Source organism: Fukomys damarensis, unplaced genomic scaffold (assembly GCF_012274545.1).
Source record: "Fukomys damarensis isolate Sample0158 unplaced genomic scaffold, DMR_v1.0_HiC HiC_scaffold_4, whole genome shotgun sequence".
Classification (NCBI taxonomy): Eukaryota; Metazoa; Chordata; class Mammalia; order Rodentia; family Bathyergidae; genus Fukomys; species Fukomys damarensis.
This window is the reverse complement of record NW_022900916.1, coordinates 51,525,598-51,548,406: the sequence shown is the minus strand read 5'-3', so window position 1 is coordinate 51,548,406 and position 22,809 is coordinate 51,525,598. Positions and strand designations below refer to the sequence as shown.

General features: G+C 32.6%; 1 protein-coding gene across 1 annotated transcript in view; it reads left to right on the top strand.

Moving 5' to 3' along the window:
- Positions 1-22,809, top strand: part of Foxp2 (forkhead box P2) — a 426,522-nt gene that overhangs the window by 33,300 nt on the left and 370,413 nt on the right. The window contains exon 3 of the mRNA XM_033758206.1: positions 10,196-10,286. The gene's annotated coding sequence lies outside the window, so the exon portion shown is untranslated. The remainder of the gene's footprint in view (positions 1-10,195; positions 10,287-22,809) is intronic.

The following is a 22,809-nucleotide window of genomic DNA, read 5'->3' as shown; positions in this document are numbered from 1 at the left end:
CTATTACTAGTTAAAACATTTGTTACTATTACTATTTGTTTCTATTACTGTTCTTGTCTTTTTGACCAATTAAGTATTAAAAAAATAAATGTCTATTTTATTAGTTTATTTTCTCCTCCATCTTTATTCTTCATTCTTCTTTGCTCTCTAGATATGAGCGTCTATCCTATATATACTACTGTCCTTCTGTCTGAAAACTTTTAAAGGGAACCTACTGGCAACGAATTCACTCAGTATTTGTTTGTCTGAGAAGGACGTTATCACTTTCCTATTGAAGGATAGTGTCACGGGGTACATAACTCTGGATTGTGGCAGGGTATGTTTTTTTCCCTCTCTTAATAGTTTGAATGTTTCACTCCATTTATTTTCTTGAATGATTTCTGAAAAGAAGTTGGCTGTCCTTTTTTATTAATTTTATTTTGTATATTTAAGGTATATAGTATAATGATATTCAACATTGGAAATTTGCACCTTTACATAATCCATCTTGCTTCTTATTTTTCCCCATTCCCCTACCCTCCCTTTAACCTTTCCCTCCCTTGCTCCCTATCTATAAAGACTTTGTTTCCTTTTTTCATTTTCTCCTATGCATTCCATTCCCTTCATCCTTTTCTCCTACCCCTCCCACTTTCCTTTCCCCTTTGCACCTTTTCTTCCTATTTCACATTATGTACTATACCTTTTACACTTATTTACACTTTCAGTTTCTCACACTAGAGAAACTACTTGGTATTTACACGTGTGTCCTATTTATTTCACTTAAGAGTATCGCCTCAATGTGTCTCCATTTAGCTATAAATATCTCAAGCATCACCTTGATCCCCAAAGCAAATATCAACCAAAAAAGAGAACTGTAGGCCAGTCTCATTAATGAACATAGATGCGAAAATCCTTAATAAGATACTGGCAAATAGAATGCAGAAGATCATCAAGAAGATCATACAACCTGACCAAATGGGATTCATCCCAGGGATGCAGGGGTGGTTCAACATATGCAAACCAGTAAATGCAATACACTATATTAATAGAGCCAAGGACAAAAACTATATGGTCATCTCAATAGATGCAGAAAAATCGTTGAACAAATCCAACATGCATTTATAATAAAAACCCTCCAAAAATTGGAATAGATGGTTTCTACCTCAATAATCTGATAAAAAACATCTATGAAAAACCAACAGCCAATATCATATTAAATGGTCAAAAACTAAAATCCTTCACACTAAAATGAGGAACATGTCCTTTTTAGTTTCTCTATGGATGGCCGACTTTTTCCTCTGACTTTTCTCTGAATATGTTCTTCTCTGTTCACTAGTTATAAGAATGTTAAGCCTAGGTATAGTTTTGGAGAGATTCATCCTGGTGTTCTCAACTTTCTGGGTCTGTTTGCGAGTCTGACAATATTTTCTGGACTCTCTCAGTCCCTGTCGTTTCAAATATTCTGTTATTTCTATCTTTATTGTCCTTATTTGTATTGTCTTTTGTATCACCATTACTTGAATTTTTGTAGATACTTTGTTGTTTTATTTCAGCCTTTGTTTTTGTTTTCAGTGGGGGGTTTATACTGAGATTCTCTCACGGTCAGAGATACTTTGCTTATCTGTGTCCAGCTATAAGATAAAAGTACCAAAGACATGCCTTATTTCTACTAGTGTTACAATTCTTTTGAGCTCTGATGCTTCTTTCCACGTGTTTCTTCCGATTTTCATGGCTTTGCTCATCTCTTCTTACATACTAATTGATGTATAAAAGGCCTTATTAATCATATTATTTTAAACTCCTAGTTTAATAAATATGATATTCCTGACATTTCTAATTAATTATAAAAGCAGTTTGAAATTCATGATGTCCAAGGCCAATTTTCAAGTTGTATTTTGAGTTTTGGAAAGAGTAGTTATTTTGTAAAATTTCTGACACTAATCATACAATCACAATCTCATATTTTCTATCGAAATATGCTGGTGTTATTATAAAAAAGTTTTGTCACAAAATTGCAATAAGCAAAGGGTGTTCCTTATTCTTAAATAAATTACATTGTGATAGATGCTGAAAGAATTGGTATCGTATTAGGGCTATAAAATTCCCAAAGAAAAGATTTACAGATGGAACAGCTTTACAAGAAGTAGATAGAACATGAAAATCATCTATGGCTATCAGACTGTCGAGATATTTGTAGTTTCCTTCAATGAGTGGGAAATCCTGAAACACACAGTGTCTTACATTTTTCTTATATGGTTAGAAGAATTCGCCTAAAGATGGAGTTCTGACTCTCTGTCTCTTGTGTTTTTTCTGGTTTGATAACAAGTATTAAGAAAGAATGGACGTGACACTGGAACTTGATGGCAAGGTCATCTTTGTCCTTGTTAATATTGTACCCTTGCTTCTCTTAAGCCATGTGTACACAGGCTTGAGAATTCCATCATTTTGTTGAAAATAAAACCTTCTTGTCACAAAAATAAAAGAAGGGAATGAGACAATATATACCCAGTGACACATTGTTAGAATCAAAAAGGTGGCTCTAGTAAAGTTGATATATTAGTCAAAACTTGGTCAACATTCATTGAAAGGAAGATGAACATACCTGTTTTTTACACAAAGAAAAAGCAAAACAAAAAAAACAACAAAAAGGAAGAACAGAGGTAAGAAGAATGAGTGAGAGATTAAAAGAATAGAGATATATGAAGCATTTCTAAAAATCTCATATATTTTACATTTTGGATGTCTTAATAGAAAGGAGAAATCAAATGAAAAGTAGACTTACATATTGTTCTTTATATTCCAATTTTATTTAAACTTGTTTTACTAATTCTAGTAGTAGCAGTGTTGAAATTTTCTTTTTTCTTTTTCTCTAGTTTAATGTTATCACATTTACAGTAAAAAATAACAGAAAAACTCAAGTGTTTTTGAAGGAATTTTGTTTCATAGGCTTACTGGTATAGTTTTGGAGCACCCACTGAGCTCATGCCTCTATAGAATGAATTAGTTAACTTTAGCTTGTGTTTGAACTTAGGAGTTTGTTTTGTATCTGTCCCTTGTGGGTATAGAAGGTTTTTACCTTTGGGTCAGAAGTTCTAGTTTAATTTCTTCATTAAATTGTTTTTCACTCTAGTTCTTAATATTTTATTCTATTAGTGACTATGCTAAGATTACTGTTTGAGTTTTTTCTTTTGATCAACTAACCGTAAAAATGAAGCAGTATTTATGTTGCTTTAGAAATTTGTTATTTGGCTTGTTAATCATGGATCCTAACCTAGTTATGGATCGTAGGACTTTAATAGTTAATATATAAATGATTAATATAATTATAACAACATAACATGAAACTTTTAAAAGTTACATCGTGTTCTGTGAAAATTAAGATGCATCTACTGGATGAGCTTTTAAATTTTAAATTCATTCAACATTTTTTATTTCAAATAGTTTCTAAAAAAATGGAGAAAAGTTAAAGTCGTCTTTAATTATGAGAATATATGAATTATTCTCTTCTGCCTTAAAAGAAATCCAGAAAATACTAACTTTTGCTTTGTGTGGGCTGTGCTTTTTTCCACCTGCCTCATAAGTAAGTAATACATTTTTATATGGAAAACTGCTACTATATGTAGTTGGTGTCAGCATGTACTTCCTTGCTCACAGGGCATCACAACTTAATGTAGAGTCTCTCCTCTTCCTTGAGGAATACCATTGACTCCAAAGCGTACTTACTTCCTACTTACCCTGTCCTTAAGCACAGTCAACAGGGGAAGGTTTGTTTGTGTGTGTGTGTGTTTTCTTTTTTATCTATGTCTCCAGCAGACACAAATTTAACATATGGCAGGTGTTCAGCAACTGAAATGATTGAAGGGGGTGAAGACTTTCATGCTATTTGGAATTAGATTGTAAAGAAGTTTTTATCTATTTTGTTGACTTATGCTAATGTACTTTACACATTTTCACCAATTTTTTTTTAACTCCAAGTTAAATTCAAAAAGGCAGAATCCTGTAAATAACTGTCCTAGCAGGATCATTTTCTCCATGACTGACTGCCTATTTACTTTCTATGTTATCAGTATTATTAGCCCACTTATTGATTTAGTTTTTATTTCTACAGTCTCTGACATTATCTGCCAATGAGATGTTTAGATATTTAAAAATTTGCAACTTAAAGCTAGAAACATTTCGATAAATACAAGAAAGTACTAATTTTCCTATCCTTGAATAAATGTTGTACTGTATCAATAATATTAGCAAACTTAATATTCATTGTAACCTCAGTTGTTTTCAAGGTGTGCTTTTAGTTCAGGTCAGTTTCTATGGTTGTATCTATTTTAGTGCCTTGAAGAATGATGTGCTCTTCTTTCTTCTGTCCAGGTAGTATTAAAAAGGGGTGGTCAGTCAAACATGAATAAGGCTGTAGAAAAGTGCTTATCTGGGCCAGGGATTTACCTTAGTGGTGTTGCATCTACTTTGCAAGTGCAAGTTCCTGAGTTCATTTCAATTCCTGATACTGAGAAAAAAAAAGATGATTATGCTTACCTGATTCATCTAATATGTATAAGACATAATGACTTTATGTCCTCATTGGTAATTTAAAGTATTTCTTGACAACTCTGAAGAACATCATTTTACCTCATTATACTGCAAAAGTGAAAGAAGAATAATTGGAGAACCAAATTCATAGAAATAATTTCAACTATGTTAGCTATAATTAGTCAACTATGGTTACAAATTTGCATATGCTTCAAAGCTTTGTAACATATGCTGTCATTGCAGTAGTATGTTAATGTAATCCAGTTTAGCACATTCAAAATGGGGCCATGATTTTTATGTCTCACTACCTGGTGGCTTGATCCACCGGTTATACATGTGTGACTGTCCCAGTGTATAGCATTTTATTAATTTTATTAGTAAAAATTCCAATAACAGTAATTAGAACCATTTGTACTACAGGGTTACAAGCCCCCTAATGGGACACTCATGAGAAAGGGATCATGTAGGACAGTTATTTGCAGTTTCAAGCTGGTGGAATATTGTTAAACGTTTGAAGCTATATATTCTCTTTTATTAAAGTATAGCTTAAATCAGACTTTTCCAAACATTCAGAATTATGTTCTATACTTGAATAAACACCAAAATGTATAAACTAATGTTTTTGACATTCCAAATTAAAAATATTATTGTACCGTGCTAAATAAAGGCAGTAGAAAGAGCAATCCTGTGTCTCCAGGCCTTGCCTCTTTTGAAAAATCACTGAATTAAAATTTGGACTGGGATTACCTAAGGCTGATAACTTTGTATTTACTCAGACCTGTGTATTTGACCTGATATTTCATTTTAAGTTCCCATGCCTGTTCAGTGATATATTTATTATTCTGCAGACTGTTATATTACTTCAAGAAATATTGATTGAATGCCTACTGTGTGCCAGGCAGTAGTCTAAATTCATGGAATTTATAAATTAAGCTTATACTTTGCCCTTGTGGAGTTCACATTGTTTAGTCAGATTTGAACATCAATGGTAATTAGCACTCTTTATCTCAATGGACATTCCCCAGCCGTTAGCCTTCTTGGGTCCCATTTTTTTTTTAAGTTTTAACTATTTACTCTCTTGTTTTTTGTAACATGTACAATTGTGTCTTCTGATCCCTTCATGAATTTTCGAAGGAATAAGTAAATATTTCTCAAAATGATTATTTTTTTATCTTAGTAGAATGTATCATCATTGTCCAATAGCTATTTTTAAACCTGTGTACTTGTTGCCTTCCCTGAAGATTGGTTATTTATATTCTGTTCTTTGAAATATTGGTTATACTATCTGCCTTCTTAGCCAATGGGCAATCATTCTCTTATTTAGATATTTTTATTTATAGCATTTTTGAGATAATACCAAAAGAATTACACTGCACAATATAAATATGACATTTAAAGTATTAGTATATCTTTTAAACTTTTGAACATAAATTACACAGAATATCCTAACAGAATTTTATATTTGCTGCAAGTTTTTAACATATTCTTCCAAATGTCATATTCATATGACACCTTTTATTCTGTTTTACAGTAGAATCCCAAAGATATTTGTTTTACTCTTAAGCTTTATATGATACAGTTTTTTCTTCTGTTTTAAACAAATTGTAACGTTTAATTTGGGGCATGTGTGTTCATTTTGTTCATTAGAAGACAGGAAGATAAAAAAAAGAAGTTCAAAGTAACATCTCAGAATACCAAATATTTTTCATATCAATGAGCTGCTAGTTAAAAATGGAATCCACCTAGTATTTTTTCACTTCTTCTAATGCAGTTACATAAAAAGATAAAACCCTTTGGGAATATCTGAATGACACTGTTCTATTTTACCATAGCCAAGTCTAAATAAATTTGTAATCTAGTCTAAAATTTAGAAGAACTTAGAAAAGAAAGTGTTCCTTCCATATGGGAAGTCTTCTTTGAAGGTCTTGGCTTCTGTTGGATGTTGCACCAGAATTATGCACACATCTTTTACTTCACTAAAAATGTGGTCCCTTCCATAGTTCTTGTGACATTGCAGTATACCAGAACAAGGTTATGGCTTATTGCAGAGTCTTGGACATGCCTGTCATAAAGTTTGTAGCAAGTAAATGTGTGTGAATGTGCATGTATGAGCAAACTCTTGTTACATGCTATGGCTTTGATTTTTCTGCTTCAGTTTATTTCTTTTTAAATGCCAAAAGGTTTTATAATATTAGTTTTTCTCTACAATAAGTGATCATTTGATTCTGATCATTATGATCATTGTAAAGAGTTATCTGTGAGATATTTTCTTTCATTTTTAATTGGTAAATAATAATTGTGAAAACTTATGGAGTGAGATGTGCTCTTTTGACCTATATATACATTATGGAAAAGTTCATTTAAGGTAATTAACATAGTCATCAGTTTACCAAGCTTTTTTGGTGAGAACATTAAAACTCTATCCTTTTTGAAATTTCCCCCCCCACACACATATATAATATTACTAGCTTTAGTCAACATGCAGTGCAAGAGATCACTTACATTTGCAGTCTAACTTAACTTTTGCATCCCCTTGTCAAGATCTTTCATTTTTCCCTTATATTTTCTTCTCTGTTGTCTTTGATAAATACCTTTCAATCTTTTGTTTCTGTGAGATCAAGTTTTTGAGATTTACCTGTAAGAGACATCTGTATTTGTCCTTCTGTTCCTAACTTATTTAATTTATAATGTCTTTCATTTTTAGGTTGTCACAAATGAAATAATTTTCTTCTTTTTTGATGCTATATAATATTCAATTGTTTGTATGTAGCACATTTTCCCTTTCTGCTCATCTATTGCTGAAGACTCAGGTTTACTTTATATCTTGACTATTGTGAATATTGATGAAATGAACATAGGAGTGCAGGTTCTTTGTTGACATTTTGATTTCATTTCTGTCTAGTCTCTTTCCTCTTCAGTGAGACGCAATACCTAACACCTGCAATTTAAAAGGAGAGATTTATTTTGGCTCACATTATCTGTATGTACCTCGTTGAATGGCTCTATAGCAGAAATGTGTGGTAGAAAGGTATGGTTGAAGAAATCTGCTCAAATCATGCTAGCCTGGGATCAGAGAGCAAAGGGAGGAGCTGGGGATCTGACCCTCCCATTATGCTTGGCTTACAACAGTCTAGGGCTACTCTTGTGAGCATCTTTTAACCTTTGTAAACTCCTCCTGTGCACAACTTCCAAAGGTTTCTGAACCACATCTCAGGTAGTCACAGCAAAAGGCTTAGTAAAGATAAAATCTGTCTTAGTCACTTTCCTTATTGCTGGGACAGAATCCTCAATATTCACAACTTAAAGGAGGAAAGGCTTATTTTGACTCACAATTTTAGAATGTATTGTCATCTAGCTCCAAGGCAGAAATGGCATGGTGGAAAGGCCTAGTGGAGGAAAGCTACTCAAGTCATGGAGTCTAGGAAGTAGATAGTGAAGGGAGGAGCTGGGGAAATAGACATATTCTTCCAGGCCATGCTCCATTCCCATTGGCCCACCTTTTCTAAGCAAGGTCCACCTCCAAACAGCATATGAGCCATGAACTTGTTAGTGGACCAATGAGTAAAGAGCTTCCATGATCCAGTCGCCTTCCAAACACATGAAACTTTGGGGGAACCTTCATATTCAGTCCACAACAAATTCCTCAAGATTTATGCACAGGTGTGAGACTGCTGGATCATATCGCAATTCTCTTTTCAGTTTTTTTTTTTGAGGAATTTCCATACTATTTTCAGAAATGGCCTCACTAATTTACTTTGCCACTGCAAGCTACATGTTTAGTTTTGTTTCTTTTCTTAGTTATAAATTGCTAAAATACTGTATATCTATTTCAATAAGATCTGTGTATTGCTGTGGTAGTTGTTCATTATTATTAAAATTTGCTTTTTTATTTTTGACTTGTAATAAAAACATACAGATAAATTTTAAAAATCAAATGAAATCGAGTGGAACTTACAATGAAAAGTACCAGTCCTTTGCTTTGGCAACTTAGTGTATTTACAGAGAGACTGTGAGTTTGGGGTACTAGCATTTACGTTTCTATATAATACGCTTACTGACATTTCTGGAGTTATCAATTTGAACATTACTTTTGAATAATGAAAATTAGAAACTTCTGGCAGAGAATATTATGTTAAAAAAGTGAAGCGAATGCTAAAATAGTAGGGATCTGCAGAGCATGCTTTGAGCTCAAGTAGCATGTTAAATCTTTCAAATTGTTCATGAATAAGTATATCATTTATGTTTTCATTTGCAAAAACAAAATAGTTCTCATCTTTTCAAATTCTTGCATAGTCCAGCATTCAAATTTATGCTATTCCCATGATATAGAGTGGCAGTTCACTGGTTGTTTAATTGGTGTTTTCCCGATTTTTAGTGATTTATACCTTTGCTGTCTCTTTTTCTTTTAATGTTGCTTTTTTGCAGTGCTGAGTATAGAACCCAGGATCATGGATAATAATTTTTTTTTTTTTGTACTGGGGATTGAACTCAAGACCTTACACTTTTGAGACAGGCAGTGGCACCACTGAGCTTAATCCCCAGTCTTCCTTAAATAATTTTGAACTATACTGGCTTTGTCTTCTAAAAACTTCCTATTCATGTGTTTTGCTCATTTTCTTTTACTTTTTCTGAGTGTAATGATAATTCCTTGTTGGTTTTAGGTCCTTTTCAGTTTACCTATAATATTTACTTTGGAATTACTAGACATTTTTTTCTAAGGAGGTTTGTAATTTTTTTTTAAATATCTAGAATTTATAGATTTATTTAACAGAAATTGAAATATATGAATATAGGAAATGGTAAATAATCTGATACTAGAAAATAATTTAGATTTATATTTTAACAAGAAAGTTTTTTCATTTGGTAACATATAGAAGGAAGAAATTAATTATGAAAAACAGATTAACAAAATGAAAAGGACCTATTTATTTTCAAAGCTTTGTTAAAAAATGTGCAAATGGAAACAATAAAATACTAATATATAAACAGAAGTTTAAATTATATTAATACTTATAAGTAGGAGTTACTGTAATAGCTCTAATGAGTTGAAATTTTGTCTGGATCAAAATCCATTTAATATAGATGCACTACTAAGTCTTGTACAGGACTTGGGCTTTCAGTATGCATATTTTTGCCTAAGTCATCCAGCATAACGAAGAAACTAGAAAAACACTGATTGAATAGGAAGTAGAACTGGGAAAAAAAAATTCAAATAAGCATGGAAGTAATAAGTGCTACATTGTAATTTAAGGAGAAAATTATTACTACTAACTTGTTAATTGTGGAAAGGCCTACAAAGCTAATTAAGCATATGTTGAAGAAGCAATTGAAAACAGTCACATATTCTGTTGGGAACTTTGAGACACAAATAATTTTATTCTGTGAATTAAATAATCAAAAAATTTAAACCTTCCAAATCCATGTAAAAGTAGGAAATGAAATTTGTATCTTTTTAAATTATATCACGTGATGTCTCTGTAGTCCTTATTGTGCTGCAAACAATAACTTTAAAATTCAAAATTATAATGTACCAAAATAATTTTAATACACGTTTGAAAATTTACAGTGTGATGAATATGTTAAAATTATTATTTGAACATGAATGTTTTATTACATCAGTGCATGAATTGTTAGATAAATTCAAAGTTAATTTTTCAAAGTAGTAACTATTATTTTTCTGAATTAATAGGTATATTCTAATGTGATGCTGGGATTGAATTTGCCTAGAACTCTATTTCAAGATTGACTCTAAAGTCTTTTGGGCGATCTGGAAGAAATACGTAAGTGTTCTTTTGGTAGTGATTATCTTAAGATCACTGTGCCTATTTTCGTTTTTGTAATGTTTACTTTACACCTTAACATTCTAGTTAATTAGATAATTAATTAGGTTAATTAAAAAATCTTTCTGGGAACTACAGAACAAGTGATTGTGTGGCAGAAGGGATGTTTATTAGTGTTTCTGTTGTTGGGCTGCCCATTTTGTTCCTTGCTCTTCACTGTTTTACTATGAAACTTGGCCTTGTTTTTTTTTAAAAGTGGCATGAGTGTGTCAGAAATACTGATTTTGAGATACTGAAAGGAAATGATGAAGGAAAACACTTGTTACCATTAAGATGGTCTCTTATAAATTGTACTTTAAATATTACTTTTAAAAACCTCAGTTGATATTGAGGTTTTTGGAGATTTCAGAAATATTGAGAGAATAATGAAAAAAAAAGAAACACTAGCAATGATTTTCTCCCAAAGTTTGATTTTTCTTATAAACATTTTGTGACTCAGTAAATCATCTATTAAAAAACTATTTGTTTTCTTTTTGAAGTTACACATCTTTAATATACTGGTTTTCCTTAATATTTACAATGCATTCACCAAGGTAATCAGGCTCCAGGAGCTTCACTTTCTGTTAAAATTGTTTCAGCCATTGTAAAGCTTCCTCAAAACAGAAGCCCCATTGATGCTCTGAAAGATTCTTGTGACAGTGCCTTAATTATAGTCACAACTTTGTCAGTTGTTTTAGTTATACATTTACTTTTGTTACCACTTTATCATTATATTTGATGCACAAATAAAATGATTCCACACTTATCTAGCACTTAAGATTTTCAAAGCAGGTTTGCAACTTTTGTCTTCATTTTTCTCTTTGGCCTTATGATGTATGTAAGGTTGAGATTATCAATCTTTGTTTGGTAAGTGGAGAAATTAAAAGACAAGGAATAAAGTGATTTGAGAAAACTAGTAGCGCTTATTGTAATTTTATAATTCAAAATAAACAAGTGTTATTAGAACATGTATTTTCTAACACTCAGATTTTTGAGTGGGAAGAAGAAATTAGTATGCTTAATGTACATTAGGGTTGTATTGATACACTCCATCTTTGTGAAACCTTTTGATAATAAATTTCTCATTATTTGAATTGTGGGATGTTTATTTTTATAAGAGCAGAGAGAGTTTTTATTTGTACTAAGTAGGAAATACTACCTAACAATGGACGTCGTGGAACCTTGAGATAAATTATTTTTAAAAGATATGGAATCTTCTTCCCAGGAGAGAACTTAATTGCATTTGAAGTTAGTTCTCAAAACTGCTTCTGGAACTTGCTAATTAGAGTTTCACTAGTTATGTGCTTACGGTGGCAAGCTTTTTCTAAAAATTCTTAGATGAACACTAACCACATATTGGTGTAAATAATGCATATGCATAATGCCAAAGGTTCCTCTTAATGGGAAAGTGCATTCTGAAAAAGCATTTATTCTTGGAAATTTATAAAATTATTAACTCTTTATCTGAAGAAATTATGATAAGAGTGAAATGATGGTGGGTCAGTTTCGAGGGCCCAGCTGATGTGCTATTACATCCTTGCAGTCATCTGTTAGTTTTCTTATTAACCTAGATTAATTTCATTAAATCTTTACATTTCAGCTTTCAAATTTTAACGAAGGACCAATATACCTGTTTTTTTGGCTCAGTGTTAAATTTAGTAGTTGGTATATAGCTATTTTAAAAAAACATCATCTTCTCTTTCAACATATTTATTACCTTCCCTCCAAAAAAGAAAAAAAATTCCTAGAAGGGAATACTTGGTTGTATCTTTCTATTTTCAAACAGTTGTTTAGTTTCATTCCCCTTTTTATCTTTCCAAAAGAGTAACATTCCCTTTTAAATGCTTCTAAAATGGAAAGCAAATAATTGCTTTCATACAGTTGATAAGGAAGAGCATTTGCATTTGTGGTACATGGGTAAATGAGGAATTGTGTGAAAGCCTGTGTGTGTGTGTGTATTAAGTATATTTTCTTGTCGATGTTGTTAGTTTGAAGTTCCTTTGCAAAAGAATCAAATCAAAATAGTATTTTGGTTTTAGTTATTTCAGTGGAGTACATAAATTTATTCACATATTTATAGAAAATATAAATTTTTGTCTTTCTAATTTTGTTGAAAAGTAAATCGACTATGCAGGAAGATAATTTGTCTGAGGGGGGGCTACATCAGTAATTCAAATACATAATGCACTGACATTTCTTGGTAGAAAGAAGCAAAGTGTGTAAGACTGCAAATCTAGGCACCATAGAGTGTAGCTGTTGAGAACACAGTAAGGAAGTCACATTGTCTAAGTTTAAATGCTGGTTCTAAAACAAACCCATCACATATAAAACCTTGTATGAGTCACATACGTTCTTCAATCCTCAATTTCTTAACATAGTACAATAGAAATGACAATAAGAATTTTAGAGATGAACACTTAATATAAGAATACATATAAAGAAATAGTCAAAAATAAAATATGCCAGTTGCTATTTTGTTTCTTATTATATTAGTTTCTAAGAGAGAATGTATTATTCAGGCCACATGGAAACCACTTTGCATATATTCTAATCTCGGTTCAACCACTGGTTTTACAAGAAATGCTACATTGAGTCAATTTTGTGTCTCAGTACTGCCAACTATAAAAATGTAAGAACAATAAAAATTTATTTCTCACAGTAATGAAGGCTGGAAGCACAAGATTAGGGTGAGAACCAGCATCTGTCTATTCCTGGTAAGGACTATCTTTCAGAGTCCAGACTGCCAAATTTTGTGTTTATTCATGTCAGAGAAAAACTAGAATACCTCTTGGTTCTTAGGAAAACACTAAACTCTTTTGTGAATATGCCATTCTTAGGGCCTAATTACCTTCTAAAAGCCCCCTACTACCATTATTGTAGGATTTTAACATACACATTTTGAGGTAATACAAACGTTGCATTTATTTTATTATTATTTTTTTTTTTACAGAAAATAACTTTATTCCAAGGGCCAGAGAGTATTTAAAATTATTTACATATTAAATCATGTGGTGGGGCCAAGCCCCAGCTCAGCTGCGAACAGCCCCTTCTGTACAGCTGCCAAGGGCCCGAGGTGTCACCATGTGTGGGCTCCACACCCTTTGTCCTGTGGTTATGTTGCCTCTGGGGAGGCCACCTTGGCCCCAGCAGGGTGATGCCTCTCAGGCCTGAAAGGTTCTCTGTCATGGGCCTGGCTCTGGGCCTGGCCGAGCAGGAGCCACCAGGGGCTGGAGGAGGGAGGGAGAACAGATCACAAGTGGGCAGAGTCCGATTTGAAGGCAGGCATGTGGCCGCTCCTAGCTCTACACATCCAGGGAGTAGCGGCCCTTGGACATGAGCTTCCTGACTTGTTCTCTGTGTGTTGGATAGAATGTGCATCCATTTTCTATTATTGTGTGACAAGTTACCACACAGAAGCTAAAAACAACATACATTTATTGTCTCAGTTTCTTCTAATCAGAAATTCAGACATGCCTTAGTTCAGGGTCTTAAAAAACTTCAGTATAAATGTCTGCCAGACTGCATTTTCATTTCTCCTTTAGCTTCCTCTTCCAGCAACACTGGTTCTCACTAAATTCAGTTCATTATAGTTGCTGGACTGGGATCCTTCTAAAGGTCACATACAGTTCCCATTCATGGGCATTTTCCACACATAGTTCACAGCATAGCAGCTTGTTTCTTTAAAGCTTTAACTTCTTTAAAGTTTCTAGCAGGAGAAACTGCTACATGCTAGCAAGATGGTGTAAAACATGCACATATATCTGTAGAGATAAATATGTACCTTAAGTAATCATTGGCTGACATTCCCATTACCTTTGCCATATTGTTTTTTAGAAACAAGTCACAGATCTTGCCCTCGCTTTAAGGGAGAGAATTACACAAGGTATGAATATGAGGGCAGCCAAAGGTCTAATACAAGACGTTAAGCTTTGCAGCTGAAATCTCATGTAACCTGTTATTTTAAATGTTTATAATTGTATTTAATAAAACAGAAGTATTGTCACTGATTGTAAAATTTTATTCTCAGATAGTTATTCTTACAATATAACTCCCAACCAACTATTCCTCTTGGCTAAAATCCATCATTTCAAGATGGCTGAATCTACCATACTAAACACAACCTAGCCTGGTACTGTGCTCTCCAGCATCTGGCAAAGTGCAAATGTCTTATCTTTGCTCCCCATTAATCTCATATATATGCCCTGACAAGTGCCTTACACTTGCGCATACATTTATTTAAATTTATTTCTCTCCCATTATATTGTTCTTGTTTCTTCCTTTGTCCTTTTTAACTAGCCAAAGATTTTCCTGCATCATACCCCATCACATTATATCCAATCTGATGTTACAGTGAATTGATAATTTGCCTCATTTCCTTGCTACTAGGAGAGATGGGGGTGGGTACATTCATCCATGTGTTACATGCAGCCAGTATATAAAAGTATTTTCAGAAGCATTCTCTGCATGTACAAAATATATTTTCTATTTATAACAGTGCTTTAGATTTGAAACGTGCATCTTCGTAGACATAGGACTTAGGACTAAGGCTGAACCATCCAGCTAAACTATTCCTGGGTTCTGACTGATTCTTTTTTTTTTTTTTTTTTTTTTTGGTGGTACTAGGGATCGAACTCAGGTCCTTGCACTTGTGAGGCAGGCCATCGAACCGCTGAGCTAAATCCCCGGCCCGACTGATTCTTAATAATTGTGAAATATTTACTGTTTTTGTTCTAAAATCCTGACTTTTGGGGTAATTTGGTCATAAAGCAATTGATAACTAATATATTATAAAATGTCCTAGAACTAAAATATTTTCATGAGTTACAGCATTGTCGTTTCCTTTGGAGAGAATGCAGAATATGTGGTCTTGCAAGCAAATGTAATGGGAGAGCAAGCACGTATATTTATAAAATAGTGAATGAAGTGAGAATAAAATTGGAAATGTTTAAATTTCTTCTGAAATAGTGATTTTTAATACAGAAAGGCCACTTTTAATGTCTTGGCCGTGGATCATATGAGAATCAAGACTTGCCATGTAGAGGTACATGATCCCAACAATGAATGTAACTGTACTGTATCCCTAAAATGTACCAATAAACTCAATAAAATTAAAAAAATATATTGAAGAATTATTCTTACTTAGGGCTGGGTAGGCTGAAATGCTGGTCTGGAACATATTCATTTGTGAAAGAGCTGTGCTGAATAGTTAAAACAGTGTTACTTTTCCAGAATCCAGCCTTGCAGAATCTGTTCCACTAGTTTTCTTGTGCACCTTCATTGTCTTTTGTGAAGTAAATAATAGACTTACAGAGAAGTAACTTGAAGTGTACAATATATGCCTATTTGGGGTACAATATTTTGAAGTGCAGAGCTTATTAAAAAAATAATACATATGGTCTCTGAAAAAATAAATTCATAATCATGTGTAATCAAGTAACAGCACAAGTTTTTTTCATAAAGCCGCATTAAACTGTCATTTCACATTTCATTCCTGTTTCTGTGATGATACTTTATGGGCATATACACATTTCATTATAAAAAATGCAAAGAAAGTAGAAACTTATTCATACAAAGAATAGAGTTTACATTTATAATTTGGATTTGTGGCTTGGAGCTATCTGCTAGTAAAAATTTTGATACCATTATACAAAATAGCAAAATATGGATTTTAACTGGCCTGCTTTTCAATTCAACTGAACATTAAGTACCTTTTTAATGGTCTTATTTGCTGGGAAGAACACCATTACAATAATCTGCCTTTTACAGCCCATATCAAATATGAACCAGCATCACTTATTACAAAGTTTGTGCTTTGGGAGACATTTTCACGGCATCTAACAGTTCTACCCGACATTTCTTGGAATTAGTCTATAATGATATCATTTTCCAAAATGAGTTGTTGCTCAAACTTACTGATTGTTTTGTGGTTAAATTCTAATCCAGAAGCTATATTTAAAATGTCATACAAATTTGTAAGGAAAGGTCCAGTGAAAATACTGCCACATTAGTAATTGTATGAAAATATTATAGAAGAGATGCCATTCAGCTTGGATGTTTTTAGTCCCCCTGTTACTCATATGATATCCAAGGGATGACTATAAAAACTCATTTTTAACTGTTGGCCATTCAAGTTTTACTGTTGTCTGCTGGAGGACAGAAGGCTATTGCTGTAGGTGTCAAGTAAAATAAAGTTAAGGCCCTGAGGCCTCCTTTTAGCTGCCAGCCTTTTTAAGGAGCTCTCCATGTGTTGAACTCGGCACCTGGTATTGTATAAGCAGTGCGTGTAGGAGCATGGGGAGAGCTTTCTCTCTTTGTTTTGCAGCTTGATTAAGCCCTGCTCACATTTTCACTACTGCTCTGCCTTATTCCATCTTTCTAGCTGCAGCTCACAGCACAGTAGGTCTAATATAGATTGATGCCTTTGCCTCAAATCTGATTGAAACTTGTGTCTCAAGAGTTACTAATGTTCATTGAACCATTTTATTGAAGATAAAGTAAACAAAATAGCCATATGAGAATTCTCTGAAATCAAATGGAATAGTTTGGCAGGTTTGAGCTCATGAAGAAGGCTAAGAAGTGAAACACCCTCACTTTTATCATCAGTATATCAAGGGGTGAATATTTCCATTAATATTTGACCAAAATATTCATTTCTGCCAGTGCAATTAACTATTAAATGTAATTCTCCATTGTCACATTATTTTTGGTGTTAAACAATAAAAGCAAGATGAATAAATACTTTTGCAAGAGAGAGACATGATAAATACTTTTAAGACTGCAATATGCTGAAGAATTTTTTTCTTTTTCCTTTTATGTCAGCTAAGTGCACGGGTTATTAGTTTAGAGAGTTTAATAAGCAACACAAATAAATGACTTTGCCAAAGTGGACTCTAGAATCCTAAGGTTGGAAAAACAATAAACTTTAGCTTATTAGAAGATGCTTCTAATCCAGATCATGTGTTCATACCAGAAAAATCATTTCTTTTTTTGTTTGTTTTTTTGAAAATGACCTATGAAATTTGCTTTTCATAGGAGAAGATAGAACTATTAGGCTTCTTTGAAGAATAGTTGTATATAATTATACATATATGTGTATATGTAAATACAACAGTCTGCCCATATATAAGACATATATTATCATCTGTAACAATTTGGTTTACCGAGAAATTACAGAGACCCTAACATTTTAAGTAGATACGATACCTTAGTGACATATCTCCACAAGTTTAATTTGTAAATTAGAAAGATCTAAGAACTTGCATGGAGATATTTTTCAATATGTGATGAAGAGAAATGAAGATATCTTTTATTATTTGCTTGGGTCAAATTAAAAGTAAATACAAAGGACGATTTAATAAAAAGTTTTGTTAGAAAATTTCTGATCCTTGCTAACTGAAGCCAGTGTTTCACTTCAATCTTATAAAGAATCTATGAGATCAATGCTTTCTCCTAGAACTTTCCTTCTGTCTTTTCCAAATTCAGGGTAATTTGTTGATAACCTTTTCAAACATGTACAGTTATTTTTCAAAATATGGCTAATGTGTTTCATTTATTTTATCTCATGTTATGATTTATGTTTACATTTTAATTATACACACTAAATGTGATTTTGTTATCTCAAAGTACCCAATAGTCAACCATTTCTCACAACTTTGAAATAATTTATCCCAATGATTTTAGCTGATTCTGAAGTCAGATTTATACAAAGTGCATATTACCTTCTCCTATGAACAGTCAGTGAACCATTTTAAGGAAAACTTTGGCCCTGCTCTGTCCTTTTAAGTACGGTTATCGATTAAATGCTGCAATAGTTCTTGAGCATTAGTGGATATTATTTCCATGGGATTCATGCTGAGGATTGAGGGTGTCTTCAATAGCACGTGAGTTTGGATTAGAGAACACATGCTCTTCATGTTCTCTTGAAAGTAAAGTTGAAATAAAAGTTTCTTTGTAGTTCAGCATACATAAGGGATTTGAAAGTGTAATTATTTGTTGAAGTATTATTTTCATATTCATAGTGTTTGTCTACCTTTGTATTTGTAATTATTTTTATTGTATTTTGTACCTGTTTCTTTCTTACTGAGTGGTAGGATACATTCAAGTCCATTCCTCTTTCTAGACATGCATCTTACTTAATATGAACTCTAGCCATTTAGTGCCTTTGAGATTTTAGTTTTGGTACGAAGTTGCCCTCAGGAAATCATCTGTTAAAAAGAGTTTTCATTAAGTGAGAATATCACAGTGAGATTCTGACAAAGATTCCTTCCCTTAGCAGTATTTTCTAGACTTCTAACAACAGATCAAACTAGACATGGGAGAACTGGTAGTATAAGAGCTGCACAAAGGGGCCAGATCCTATTCTCACTTTGACTGTTACCTTTTCTTTATCCATCTCTTATTCCCTGTCTTTATAATTAATTTTCCTTTCCAAGATAATTTCTTATAGTCTCTTTGCATTGTCAGTTTCAGATAGTGTGCGTGTGTGTGTGTGTGTGTGTGTGTGTGTGTGTTTGCATGGTTCTTTGTTCTGTCAGACACCATCCTGGGCTCCAAATACTAATACTAATACTACTGCTAATAATAATAACAACAGCAGCAACAATATTAATAGTATAAATAGGCCTGGCAATTAATTTATTACTAGATACTCTTCTAAGTGATCTATAAGCATAAACTCATTTAATACTCACAACCTATGAATTAACTTCTTATAAAGCAGACACTATTGTTATCTCTGCTTACAGATGAGGGAGTGGGACTGGAAATTTTAAGTAACTTGCCACCATTATATAATTAATGTGTGACCAAAAGAAGACTTCTACTGTTATTCAGTGATTGGCTGTGCAGGAGTACTGAATGGTTTGTCTTCCACTTGTGACCCAAAATATAGTACGTATTTAAGTGCAAAGAGGATTATGCTGCTATTTAACACTCTGTACATGAAATATTGTACTGTAAGCTAGCATACTCTGAATGAGTTACTTCTGAAATATGGAATTTAATGATAAATTACTCTGAAATAGAAACAGACTATTATTTTAATAATGAGATAATTATAACAAAGATGCACTATAATTATAACTAAACATGCAATTATAAAATATGAACAATTTTTGTAGCTAAATAACTACATCCAGGTTGTTTTGGATGGTGAAGGGAGTGCTATTAGTAATTGCCCAGACCACAGGTAAACATTGGGACTGATTTGATTTAGGATACAAAGTCATACTTCTTGAAATGGAAACTGTTGGTTGTCTTTTCCAAATCTCTTCTCTTTTTTCTTCTGCTAGTAGAACCTGACTGTTGTTGAAAAGTACTTCATTACTATAAATAGCATGTGGTTAATGGAAACTAACCCTATTCCAAGCTCCAAGGTGTGGAGTCAGACTAGATAAAACCAATTATGATAACTCTGTTTATTTCCCAGTAAGTGGCTTATTTGTATTTTATTATTGTTAGTAAATATTTAAAATATTAAATGATGAATAACCTCACTAATCTTTTATAAATGAATTAAATTAGTACTTCATTAGCATATGTAACCTGAAGGCCTTTGTACTTTATGAATAACTGTGATAGTTTATTTTCTATTTAATCAGTTGCAGTTTTCTTAATATATAGTTATTTTTTTAAAAAGTTAGCTAGATGGCCCATTGCTTAGCAGTTTTGGTATTACACATATGATATACCTTTGCTTATATTTTGTTTAGAATTTTAACACTTTTAAAGACAACGTTGTAGAACATGTGGGTCAAGAATCTTTATAAAGTTGATTTTTTTCCCCCCTAGGAAAGTTTTTCCTTGCCATGTGTACCTTTGAAAAATACTTAAATGTTTATCAAATGGCATATTCTTGAAAATTGTCCTTTATAAAACCTTAAGGATTCCTTTCTATTATGTAAGATAATTTAGAATTAATTCTTGGGCCAGCTAGGACAAGTGCTTCTTAACCTCATGAGAAACAAACTTATATTTTCAGTGACTGTTATGTGACTTTCCCCTTAGTAGTATGAAAGTAAATTCTTCGATATATGTTCTGAGATATGTAATTTCAAAATTAAATAATTAATCGTAAGTGATTGGCATGGGTAAATTACCATGTGAAATAGTCATACAGTTGCTCTACTTGCAGAATAACTCTACATAAAACTGCTAAAACCAAAGTGATACATTAACCAGTGCAATTTTTAGTGATATTTTTCAATAGCATTAGTGCTATTGGATTTCACAGTGTTCAAAACTGGACAAGATCAGAGCAAGTATTACTTTGATATATGGTGTCATGGTACTCTTAGCACATTCATTGTGTGGAAAAATCATGGAAAACACTTTAGATTTTATAAATAAGATAAAGTTAGCTATAGTCACAAAGGTTTTTATTTTATTTTTTTTTAACTTTCATAACTCTTTGGAAAAAGTCTTCCAAGTTGCAGAATCATTCTTTGTTATTATAGGATGACTAGCAAACATAATTTCTGTACACATACGTTAATATTGCCTCACATTATTACAAACTAAAACTTTCCAACAAATTTCTGAAACTGTTCTTAAAATGCAAGAGCCTCTGATTTTTTTTTATTGTGAGACTTGTAATATCCTTGACTTTACACTATCTGTCAACTAAGAGAATTCTACTTATCTCTCTGAATTTCAGACCTGTGACTTATCAATATAGTAAGATTTAATGATTTTTCACTAGAATGCCATTATCACTTTTAAGCCTAACATTTGTAATTCTGGAAACCAAAATCTCTTAACTCATCAGGAATTCATTAAGAATGTTTGTCCAGAAGGACTAAATTTCCAATATGATTTTATTGCATGTCAAGAGCTGATCAATATCTCGAAGAGTAAGTATTTACCATAACATACAGTACATGGCAATTGTATAACTTCTTCATCACTTCTACTTAATTTTTGATCGATTTATGGCAGGTAATTAAAACGGTAGAGATATCAGTCATAACTGTACAGCAATACTTGAGAAGGTGATCATTAGTGATCAGTGTGAACAAAGTCAGAAGAAAATCTCTGAGGATTAGGATTATCAGAAGTGAGCCTATTATTGAAGTTTAATTTTATCATAATTATTTAATAATAATTATTGACTGTTGTATTGGATTTAGTTCTAAATCTGGATTACAAAAACTAAATGCTCTTTCTCCATGTTACAGCAGGAGACAGTAGAGCATGCATTTGTAAATTGAAAATATGAGTCTCTCAGAGAAATTACCGCATACATCTTTATAGTCATGGTGTATGAAATATAAAAATATATTGGGCAGGAGTATGGGGGAAAAATAAGAACCAGGACATATCATGTAAAGGTACAAGATCCCAATGATAAATGTAACTGTATTGTTTACTTTAAATATACCAATAAACTTAATGGGGAAAACAGTTGGAAGAAAAACATTTTGAATATTTTAGTCATAGAAAAATGATTTTTGGAGAGATAAATATGTTTAATCTGATTTAAATGTTGCAGAATGTATCCATGTATCAATACTTCACATGGTACCCCATAAATAAGCATAACTTTTTTTTTTATGTTATCAGTTAGGAAATAAATTTAAGAAAGAATCCCACCCCAAACATTTGATTTTACACTTACATAGATGTTTAATTGCTCATTTATTAAATGCAAATTTAAATGGAAATTTTTATATGTCAAGATTCTGCTCAATTTAAAAAGTCAACTCATTTAACCTTCATTTAATTTTGAGAGAAGATACTATCATTTATCCAATTCTATGATGAAGAAATAGATACATAATTAACCATTAGTAAAAGGAGATTAGTTAAATTAAGGCTGAGGCAATCTGATTCCAAAATCTCTAACTTTAACCTATGAATTTTTGTGTTGGCCACTCAAATTTTCCTCAATCATAAGTCTAACCCTCATGTAATTCTTCCTGTTGAGTAAAGGCAGAACTGTTCCTTACTCTTGTTGTCACAGTGTGGCAAGGGTGATGATATAGTCTTTTCTGGAAATGTGTTATATTATGTGAGACCACATCTTAGCTAATTGGATAAGAGAGTATTGTAGATTTGAACAGGCCAACACCATGTTTTGAGAGGGCTGACTGAACAACCTCTCAGGACAGAGATAGCCTTCAGTAGAGAGGCCGGAAGAAATGACATTCTCAGTCCTACAAATTCAAGAATAAATTCTTCTAAGAATCATGTGAGCTTGGATGAGGACCACAAATTTCTTTTTTCTTTTTTTTTTTAATTTTATTGAGTTTATTGGTACATTTTAGGGATACAGTACAGTTACATTCATTGTTGGGATCATGTACCTTTACATGGCAAGTCTTGATTCTCATTTTTTCCCCTTACCTCTGCCCTCCCTTCACCCCCTCCTCCCCTCCCCATCTACAAACACTTTATTTTCATCTTTTCATTCTCTCACATTTTTTTCTTTTCCCTTTTTGTTCTTCCCCTACGTATCACACCTTCCCTACACCTTTAGCTCCTTTCC